At 35.8% G+C, this 11,512-nt stretch overlaps 1 protein-coding gene across 9 annotated transcripts in view; it reads left to right on the top strand.

The window, feature by feature from the left end:
* The first annotated feature begins 74 nt into the window (after window positions 1–74).
* RFX3 (regulatory factor X3) overlaps window positions 75–11,512 on the top strand; it is a 325,429-nt gene continuing 313,991 nt past the window's right edge. For 5 of the 9 annotated variants that reach the window (XM_030919590.1, XM_030919593.1, XM_030919594.1 and 2 more), the window contains exon 1: window positions 91–325. The gene's annotated coding sequence lies outside the window, so the exon portion shown is untranslated. Of the gene's footprint in view, window positions 326–11,512 lie in introns of all 9 variants that reach the window. The other 4 variants (XM_010389306.2, XM_010389299.2, XM_030919587.1 and 1 more) reach the window with 2 other exon arrangements.

The raw sequence follows: 11,512 nt of genomic DNA, 5'->3' as shown, positions 1-11,512 counted from the left end.
TCTTTGGGGACCGTCAGTCACAGCGCTGCTCCCTCCCCTTCCGGCGGCTTGGCCGGCCCGCCTCCTCCCCTCTTCCCTCCCCCACCCCTCCCCGTGCGAGTGTCTCCCTCTCCCTCTCGCTCTCTCTCCCTCTCTCTCTCTCTCTTTTGTGAGTTATAGCAACCGTTGCCTTGTGAATCAAGCGCCATAGTCACCGTAGTCCTGGCGACTGTTACCCATCAACAACAACTACTCCTCTCCTCCTCCTCCTCCTCTTCCTCCTCCTCCTCCCCACCACCACCATCTCCATCACCCACCAACAACACCACAATAATCCACAGCCAAGGTGAATATTCTTCGGTCTCTACATGTGTGTGGGAGCGTGTGGCTGCGTGTGAACGCGTGTGTCCGTGCGTGTGTGTGTTCGTGTGTGCGAGCCGAGTGTGGCTGTGCAGGGGTCTCACTCCTGACACGGGGGCTGCCGCTGCGGCGCCGCCGCCGAGGGGCTCCGTTCCCCGGGCTTGTTTACAATGGACCCTGCGCGCCGCGGCTGGGTCGGGGGTGTGGGCGCCGCGCCGCCCGCCGGCCCCGGCCCTGCGCCGGCCGCACTTCAGGGATGGAGCGGGAGACTGGGGGGCTGCGAGCCGAGCGGGAGAGGGAGCCACAGTTTTCCGATGCGGATGCCGGATCTTTCCCTTAGGTCTGGTAGGAGGAGGAGGGTCAGGTGAAGAGATAAGAATTTGTTCTTTCTTTAATTTTCTTCTTTTCCAACGCTGCTTGTTTCCTGCTTCTTTCAAAGCCGAAATAGACAACAGTGTGCAGGGGGGGGCCCAAGAGGTAGTGTTTTGTTGTTGTTGTTGTTCACTTGTGGGGCCTTGTTATGGGTTTTGTTATTTTTATCCTCGTACGTTGGTGAACTTTTCCTACCGCCTATTCCCTTCATTTTTGCCCCTCTTTGCCTGGTGCTGAATGGGCTGCTCTTCTTTCACCATCATCAGCTTCACGGTTTTCCTTTTTCTTTTTAAAACTGTGTTTTCTTTGTGCGGCAAACAGTCTTAATATCCATTCAGCACTCTTCCCTCCCCCCCTTTCTTCTCCCACCCCCCCACACCCCTTGCCCACACATGGAAACCTGGGGCCTCTTCGTTGGGCTCTCTTTGCTGTACTGGGAAAGAGATTTTTCTTTTTTAAAGTCTGTCTCCTCTCTCTTCTTTGGTGTGTGTGTGTTTGTGTGTGCTTGTGATTTAAACCGGATGCACGGCATCTGTGATACTTGGGTTAGTAGTTATTGACAGTGCTTTATCCTTCATGTGGAGGTGGGAGGGGTAGTAGTGAGGTTCCGTTTCACTTTGATGATCCTCCTTCTCCGCAGTAGAGTGTTAACAATTTTCATTGTGGTTATGAGACTTTGTGATGAACAGGGAAGGGACACAAGGAAGCTTTGTGAGAACTCAGTTCACAGTGTTATTTGTGACAGTTATGGTACTTTAAGAGTTTTTTTTTTTTTTTCATCTGCTCTGTTCATTTTCCTTTGAGAGTTGAAATTGAAGTCAAGTTCATAAAGAATGTATGAAGCTTCTCAACTTGAAACGTGTGTATATTTCACTTTCTTTGTGGTTAAGATCTAGGCATGTTTGTACTTAACATATTCTTTTTATTTACTTTTTGATTTTCTTTGGACAGTGACTTGAACCTGCTCAGGAGAGAGAACTTTTTCCTTTTTAAGTATTTCTTTTAAAAATTATATTTCTCTGTAGATTTGAATACTTATTAGTCCTTATGTAGTAGGTTCTTGGTTAGCGTTAACCCAGTTTTACAGATCCCCTAAATTTGTTCATTTTTTTTCAGCTTAACTTTTAGTTAATAGATTTATCAATAAAGAGTTTTGAAAATGAATGTGTGCTAAAACAAATATAACGTACTATTATAGTTGCACATATTGAAGTTTTTAATTTACAGTTTTAAAATGCTTATTCAAAGAGTCTTCTAACAGCAAACATATATTGATTTAACTGACAGCAGCTTGTGAATAATGTGACAGTACTAATTATTCTTGAGATTGTCAATGAGCAGGGTAGGTAATTATAATGCTATTAGGGCTAATATTTTGTAAACTAAGAGTTGGGATTTAAAAAAAACTTTTTCAATTCATTTCCTTGCGATTGCTATTTTAAATGAAGATGATATTTTGTTCTGAAAGAAGTCTTTCTCAGAGCACTCAGAATTCTTTATAATTATTCCTTCCCTCCCCAAACTGGGTTCCATGCAAATCTCTAATACTAACTTGTACTTTTTTTTGTTCAGATTGAGTGTCAAATGCCTGAACACTTTTGGATGGTGAAGCTCCTGGGTCCTATAAACTCTCTGAAGTTAATAGGAGTTTTGCTGTCTTGAGACAGTTTCAGACCTTATGCCATTTACATGATAGGTTTTCAGTTAAGTAAATTATATGCTAGAATGTTACGGTTTCTTATTTGCAGTGTCTGAGAACTTTTTTGAGGCATTTCACTCATGTATAGCTCAGGTTTTCTGTGATTTAGATTTTCATTCACAAGTTGATTTGAGAGCAGAACTTAAATTGAATTTCATTACCTTTCCATTTTTTGAAGCATATATGTGGAATAAAATTGCTATTAGAGCTGCTGTGGAATTGCTTAAATAATCAGAAACACTAAGAAATGGTAAATTTAAAAATTAAACCCAAGGGTAGATACTTAGCTTTTACTTTATTCTTTCTTAATATTTTTCCTAGAAGGGACTATATTACGTATTGATACTTTCTTGTGTTTTCAGTTTTTATACTAATAGACATTTGTAAAAGTGATCATGCTTTGAAACTAAAACTGTTAAGCAGAAGTCACTTGTAACTTGTTTTGAATAGTTAAATATCTGTGAATCAATATATGTCATAATGCCTCAGTCTTTTTGGTTTGTTTTGCCTGTGAGTTATATTAAATGGTGTAGGCATCATACATATACACATATATGGCAAACTAATGAATTTCTAGAAATTTTGCATCGTTTCACAATGTTTTCATTAAATGTTGTAGTGATGCTTAGTTTTTTTGTATTATTCCTCCAGTACTCAAATAGTCTTGTACTCTACTTTGGTACTCAAATAAAAGGTTATAGTTTATAAGCTTAATATGCTTTAACCCGGAACAGTGTATTTTACCCTAAACAAATTTATTATGGTAATTTTTTTACCATTAAAAATAGCAATTAAAAAATGAATGAATCTTAAAAGCAAGTTGGATTTTATGCATCGTTTAAATGATAATATATGTTACTTTTTGGTAACATTTTTCATTTCTTGAGAAAGTTGATATTGTGTTGGTATTCTCCAGCTGAAGAAATTAGCAGGTAGAATATAATGATTTTTGGTTTTCAGATTTTAAAGTGTGGGTATATTTGTGTGTGTGTTTGTGTTTAAATGGGTGGGCATAGCAGAAGATATGTGGCAAGAGTTACACACACACACACACTTTTCCAGAACACTAATAGGAATGTTACTTTGTTCGTAGTATTTATAGTGAGAATGTGTTACAAGAAATGAGAATAGGGAAGAAGTAAACTTTAACATTTTGGTGAGGCTCCTGATTATTTTGTTTTTATGCTGAACCATTGGCTAAAAATCGTCTATTTGAGCTCAGTTACTTTAAAAACAGTTTTCATAACTGAATAATTTGCCTTTAACTCTTTGGTATATATTCCCAGTGGCCATCACAAAGTATGTTTTAAATTCCTCTCTATTCAGTTACATAGTGTTCCCATATTTTGGAAATCCAAGATTAAGTGGATTTGACTAAATCTAGCTTGTTAGGGACAGATGGCTGCTTTAAACAGGTGTCACTTTCATTTTTTACTGCATTGTATTGGGACTTCCAGTGGTTGACAAAAGGGCTGTCTAAAGCAGGTGGCATCCTTTGCTTTTGTTGTTAGTAAAATCTACTTTTAGAGTTAATTATTTTCCTAGGAAAGTTTTTTTTAAAAATAAAGTATAAGTTTTGAACTACTAAAGATTCATAATTTAACGTAACTTTTATTTCTGAATATTATTCTATTTTTAAGTTGTAGAACTTGCAGATTCTTTCACAAAACACTTATCAATTCTTATAAATAATGGTAAATTCCCTTCGAATCCAGAAAAAGTACACAGGAACATTTTACACACCCAAATCAAACTCCAGGGCCAATTTGAATAAAGTGAAATTTGGTTAACATGACAAGTTAACTTTTGTCGTCCTTCACTGAAATAATTTTTTGACAGCATTTTTTATATGTTGGAAATAGGTGTTGTTTTTGTTGGTTAAATATTTTCAAACTAAGCGTTTTCCTGACTTCATTTACTGCTATAAAGTTTATAGTGATCTTTTAAAATGATAATATTTTTAAGTATTAATGTTCAAAAATATGTACTGCAGTAAATAAAAAACTATCAACCTATTGATTTCTAAGGTTCACGTTTACTGTATAATTCTGTCCTTTTCTGTGGGAATTTTATATTTCTTATAACAGATGCACCAGAGGGTGCTGTGCTGTTTGCAACATGAGATTATTATCACTAAGAATGTGAACTCACTAGAACTTTTATTTAAAGAAAAATTTTTTAATTATATATGCATTGAAGCATATAATAGTCTTATTTTTATGGAGTTTAACATACTATCTTAATTGGCACTTTTACATCAAAACTTATCTTCTTGTACTAATACATATTACTGCAACATATAACAATATAAAGATTGGTATCTTTGGCACTGTCTGAATGTCAGCATTAGTCCTATGGGCATCATGTTGATTATCTTATGTATATATTTTAATCTTTATTTCAAAACTTAGGTTACCCTGAGCATCATACTATTTGGTGATATGTGGCTTTATACTTCTTAAATTTCATATGGTTAGCATATATCAATAATTCTACATTCTTAATAACACTTTTACATGGCATAATTAGTGATATACTTTTTATTGTATAATCTTTAAAAAAACTGCACTGGAAAAATAAATGGCACTGGAAAAATAAATGGCAATAGTGATTATCAGGCTAATTCATAATAAAATAGTATTAACATTATCTAGATAACTCTGGCTGGGTATATTGGTTCACGTTTAGAATCCCAGAACTTTGGGGCTGAGGCAGAAGGATCACCTGAGGCTATGAGTTCAAGAGCAGCCTGGGCAACAAGGTCGCAAGATTTCATTTCTACAAAAAAAAAGAAAAATAAAATTAGCCAGGCTTGGTGGTGTGTGCCTGTAGTCCAAGCTACTCAGGAGGCTGAGGTGAGAGATTTGTTTAGCCCAGGAGTTTAAGGTTACACAGAGCTGGGATCATGCTACTGCACTTCAGGCTGGGTGACAGATCAAGACCCTGTCTCAAAAAACCAAAAACAGAAACGAATGCAATCCCTACTTCACGCTGTTGGAATAGGGTGGTTTGATTGTTTAATTTGGCTGTTTATCTGAAAACTTTTAGATTCTCTGCCTTACTATGTGCCATATACTTTTAAACTGGGAGTGATCTTATATTGCTTTTTGTATTTTGTTTGTTCAGTGAGAGATTTTCAGGAGAACCACTGAGTCCAATCTTGGGCTGCTTCTTGTATCATCAATTCTCTTTTCACAGCAATATATACTCTAAAAGACATACTGAAACAGTAATATCTTTCTTAAGTAACCTTAGAAAGACATAGTAACAGCATATAAACTTTTAAATCTTGATAATGGATTTATCTGTACTATTACACATTTTACTATAATTAATTGTGATATTTTTATAAAGTAACCTTACAAGGCATAGTAGTTCATGTGTGTTGGACTGCCTCAAAGAATCCAAAACATTTAATAAAGTAACACTATGTTTAAATACTGGTCTTGCTAAAATAGGTTAGGTATTTTTGTTTAAAAATATAGTCCTTCAGTTTACCAGTTAGTTTTTGCCAGTAAGATTTTTCCTTTTTTGAAACAGGGTCTTGCTCTGTCACTCAGGCTGGAGTGCAGTGGCATAGTCATAGCTCACTGCAGCCTCGATCTCCTGGGCTCAAGTGGTCCTCCTACTTCAGCCTCCTGAATAGTTAGGACTACAGGCTATTGCCATCATTTTAAAATATAAAACATTTCAATTTTTTTTTTTTTTTTTTGTAGAGACAAGGTCTTGTTTTGTTGCAGGCTAGATTTTTGAAAGTGTATTTTATGACAAGTTATATTGCTTAAAAAATCTTTATTTTTGTAGTTTTTATTTCATATCAAATGCAGAGTGTTCTTAGTGAAAACAAATCAGTTAAAAATTGAAATGTATTTAGAGTATCAATAAATAGGTATAAATAGGTTTTGTTCTTTAAATAGTTGGATAGAATAAGTATACTGGTGAAGAACAGGCTTTGGAGTCAGATTTCAGATAATCTCATTAGCTGTGTGACTTTGGACAAGTTATTACCTTCACTTAACCTCAGTTTTCTCATTTGAAAAATAGGATCAATCTTGCCTGCCTTGTGGGGGGTTTTGTGAGGATTAAAGGAGATAATTTATGTAATGTACTTTGCTCAGTATTTGACACAATATGTGTTCAATACGTGTTGGCTTTATTATTAGGGAAGGCTGAGAAAATACCTATTCTAATCTTTTTGCTACCTAAGAATCCTTTGACCATTCCTTTTTTAATGAGTCCAAAACGTTTTGAAAGACTTTGCTTACCAATCTATACTCATTAAATAATAATTATTCCTTTTCCTCCACTTTAAAAAATAAAGCACAGACAAGCTGGCAATCACAGGCTTAGATTATCATTTGATAACCAGTCTTATCACACTGAATTAATAGAATGCTAGCCCAAAGTTATGTTTTAGTTTTATTCTGCAGCCTTATAATGGGCTGCTTTTACTAGGTTTGCATAACTCTCCTGGTCAAAGGATTTTAGATTAAGATCTAATGATGTAATATTTCATTATCTGTTATACTGTCATTGTTCAGTTCATTGTCCCACTTATATTTTTATTTTCATGTTAGACACGAATTATTTTAAAACAGTCTGAGCCCTATTTATAAACTTTATACCGAATGCAGTCAGTAATGTTTAATAATGGTAAATAGTCTAGTCAGTTGCATAAAGATGAGTTTATCAAGGAATTATTCTACATTTTTATAATACATTGCTTAGAATTATTACTTTACTAAGGGTAGAAAAATTGTGAGGTCACTACTTGTGTACCTACAGTAATAAGTAATTTTGGCATAATTTGTCAATACCAATCTTCAGTTGTAAAGTAACCTTGGAACATTGTTTAGTGTAATATATAATGTGAAATCATAGAGGAAATATGTCACCTGTGGCTTCCTTTCATTGGATATTAAAGATGTTTAAGTAGCATTTTCAAGTTGGCTGCTTAATTGTTAAAGTTGCTATTCAGTAATTTCCTTTATTTCTATATGTTTCCTGAGTTTTCATTGGAATGAAATAATTTTCTCATTTTAGAGTGATCCATAAATAGTCCTAATCTTTCTCAAACTGGAAATTTGATTTATATATTTCAGTTGAAAATTTACCTGATACTATATGTCTTTTCTTTTTTGCCAAAGCATTGTATATTGTACAGATGTTTGTCTGTGTCACTCATTTCACCATTCTCCCCACTCCCGTTAAGTGTTTAGTTATGTGACCCCTTTTGCATTATTTTTGTAGATAATTAGCCCCAACGTATCAATTAGACTGACTCTTAGCTTAGCCACCTCCTCAGCTTCCTTTTGCCAGTAAATTTGACACACATTGAAAAGGAACTTTTGGGAAAACGTTAGGAAATGTGATTTGGATGGTCAGGTTATGCAGTCATACATTGCTTAATGATGTGGATATGTTCTGGGAATTACGTAGTTAGGTGATTTCATCATTGTGTGAACATCATAGAGTGTACCTAACACAAACCTAGATCGTATATCCTGCTACATGCCTATGCTGTATAGTATAGCATATTATTCTTGTCTATAAACTTGCATAGCATGTTACTGGAGTGCATACTGTAGGCAGTTGTATCTCAGTAATAAGTATTTGTATATCTGAACATATCTAAACATAGAAAACGTAATGCATTGTGTTAAGATATTTAGTTGGTTATGATGCCACTGAGCTAGAGGAATTTTTGAGCTCCATTATGTTGTGGGATGTGGTTTGTTTTTGACAGAAACATTATTTGGTGCATGACTGTATGGTTATTCTTACCATTTCCAATAGTCTGTTACTGTCTTACAATTTCTACTCATCTGACTGTCCTCTTGGACAAATATATAACCTTGTTCCACTAACTGTGTAATCTGAGTGTGGTTTTGATTCATAAGGCTCCCTTCTTAGTCCTGGCTATGTGCTGGCCTCTGGCTAAGTACCTTAGGGTTGAATCTCTAGTCCATAAGTATTGTGTTTGCACAAATGCCTGCCATTGTTGACTTTTAATTCCTGGATTCTTCTTTCTCACTTTTATTAGAAGCAGTAATACCCAGTTACTACTGCTTGCCTTTGCTTTACAGTGCTTGGTCTAGATTTCTGGAGGTTCTTGGTAATTCCTGTTTAGGCAAAAATGAGGTATTGGGTAACAGGAGTTGAGAGTGAGGCAGCTGTCCTCAAAGTGATAGTGTGTTAGTTGGTAAGAGGAGACAGATAAAATGAAAGATGATAAAAGGAGAAAGGACGAGTGACCAGGCCAAGATATAAAGGACTTCAAAAATGCTAGCCAAAGGAGGTTAAAGAGAAAATAAAGGTTCTCTATTTCTAACTTAAAGCCTTAGCGTACTCACTTAATAGGCCTCAGCTTCTCCATCTGTAAAATGAAACAATAGGGCTGTGGGATCTCTAAACCCCTTTCCAGTCTATGATTCTGTAGCAAGATTGACACTAGGAAAAGGGAAACATGCCAATGACATGGAGCCAGGAATTGGCATTTCCCTTACTCATGTTCTCAAAGGCTAACAAGGTGTTTGCTTATTGTTTCTTCTGATAAGAACAAGAAAGAAAGAAAACTCACAGCCTGGTACTAGCATAATGGCCATACCTATAGCAAAATCTCAGAAGGTGCCACCATTTCAATGGCTTCTGTAGAGAGTGGTGGCCAAGTGCCCTCATTTTCTCACCCACATAGGAATTAGCTGAGTCTCACAGCTTGAGTTCCTGCCGGAGCCAGCTTCTCTATGTATGTGTGCCAGACAAGTGTCTGACATTTGGGGCTCCTCCTGTCTGTTGCTCACCAATGAGATATTTAAAACAGGACATAATTTCCCAAGTATGTGGATAGGCAATTTAACAGAGAGAGAGAGAGAGAGAGTGTGTGAGAGCTAGCGAGCGCATGCGCACTCTCTCATCAGAGTAAAAATTAGTTTAGGTTTCTGTTGATCTCATTTTTAAGACGTTTCTTCCCCAATTATTGAAGCTATTCAACGGGTTTTTAAGAAGTGCTAAAAATCCTGTCAAGGCCTAGACAAGCTCTGAGAGCCTTCGGACTACTTTGGTGTCCCTGGTCTGGAAAGCATTGCCATCCTCCACACTAGTCTCATATTTTTCCATCGGTAATAATTACTGCTTTACTTTCTCTTAATATTGTTTATATTTGGATAAGCGTTCTTTTAATTAAGCTTTGGTAGAGAAAAATAGTTCTTTAAGAAGTATACATTTTCTTAAATTTAAATACATTTTTACTTTAATACTACTTTGGTTTGTAGACTTACCAAGATTTTAGAATATAGCAGGCTAGGAGAGGAAGCATTTTTACATTTATTCAGGATAAGTCATTTATTCTGCTGTATCTCAACTCTTTTACCAGCCTAATAGGGGAGTATGTTAAAGCTTAGATTGTAATTGTTGTTGCTTTAAAAAATTTATTTTTGCATGCTTTTTTACTGATTAATATAACATATTCAAGTTTCTGGACTACATTCAGATTTGCATGCCTAAAGCATTTATGTAGTTCAGTATAACTTTCATCTTTAAAATATATCTCCCCTTCAGTCTCAGTCAGCATAGTTTACTTTAATGTGCAAAACCATTTTAGAGATTCTTTGCTTGTCAGTTAAGTGTCTTCCATGTTTTAGTTGTGGAGGAATGGGGGAGGTTGCTGTAGAAGGGCAGGAAAACCAGATACATTTAGAAATCATATCCTGTTTCTATTGTTAGACATCAGTGCATTACATATTTTCCCCAGTTAATTTTCCTGGACCATTAAGTTCTGGTGGGTGTGGGGGCTTGAGATGGGACTTAGGGGGCATGGGGAGTTGGGAAACAGAAGACTTAGGTCATCCAGTATTTCTTCCAGATTTCTTATCTATTGTAATAGTGTGCAGAGTACATCTATTTTTGTGAAGATGGGCATTCTGTTTAATTTTGTTAGTGATTCCTTTTTTCTAAAGACTCAATATATCTGTATATATCTATCCATTAGTACATTAGTAGATGTAAAATAATATCTTTCTTTGTTAAGGAACCAGAATTTTGATTTAGTCATGCATAAATTTTAGAAAGGTAGGAATTAAAAAAAAAAGACTTGAGAAAATCTAGTTCATAAACAAGATAACAGCAGTGATTCCTTAAATCTACCTCTTTATGTTTTGCTTTGGATAAATGGTTTTGTGGATATATATTTTTGCATTAGAATTTAGTTTTCCCCTGATACTATTTATGCTATTTTAAATAACCAAAGAGCAAAGCTTGTCACATCAGACATTTGCTTATTGGCATCTGATTATATCTGATGACAGTCTCAGAGATGAATTTTGATGAAGTGTCAGTTTAAGGGTCATTAATAAAAAATATCAAAAGCTATTATATAAGTAATATGAAAATCACCTTTACAACTTTAAAACTACAATATGTATTTTGATGTGCCATGTTGAAAACCCAACATGAAAAATCAGTACATAACATGCAAACCCATAAATTTAGATTCTTTGTTTTATAAAATGATTATATTGCATGTGTCTTAAGAGCATTTTAAAATACTTTGTTTAGCTCACACTTGTAATCCCAGCACGTTGGGAGGCCGAGGTGGGAGAATCCCTTGAGCTCAGGAGTTCAAGACTAGTGTGGGCAACATAGTGAGACCCTGTTTCTACAAAAAATTAAAAAATTAGTGAGGTGCAATAGTGCCTGCCTGTAGTACCACCCCCTCTGGACTGAGGTGGGTGGATTGCTTTAGCCCTCAAGGTGGAGGCTGTAGTGAACCCAGAACCTGGGCAACAGAGGGAAACCCTGTCTCAAACAAAACAAAACACAACTTTGCTAAAAAAAAAGAATTGCTTTTCAATTAGAGTGTAGTAGATATATTAAGAAAAATGGAGTTTAACTTAAATAATGTGTTTTGTGTGTGTGTGTGTATAGATATTTAGAAAGTCATTTTAGTTTACATTTTGCTTGGTGTTGTAGAACTATCCGTACTGTTTTTGTGCACTGATGTTTGCATTATCCGTCTCTTGGAGGATCATTAGGAACATTTAGTATTTCCACCTCAGCGCTATTTTCTTGAGGCAAAGAAAATTAGGAGAACTGTTTGATGAAATT

The sequence above is a fragment of the Rhinopithecus roxellana genome, chromosome 16 (genome assembly GCF_007565055.1).
Source record: "Rhinopithecus roxellana isolate Shanxi Qingling chromosome 16, ASM756505v1, whole genome shotgun sequence".
NCBI classification, from domain to species: domain Eukaryota; kingdom Metazoa; phylum Chordata; class Mammalia; order Primates; family Cercopithecidae; genus Rhinopithecus; species Rhinopithecus roxellana.
Note: the sequence above shows the minus strand (reverse complement) of the source record. Positions and strands in the feature narration are given on the sequence as shown.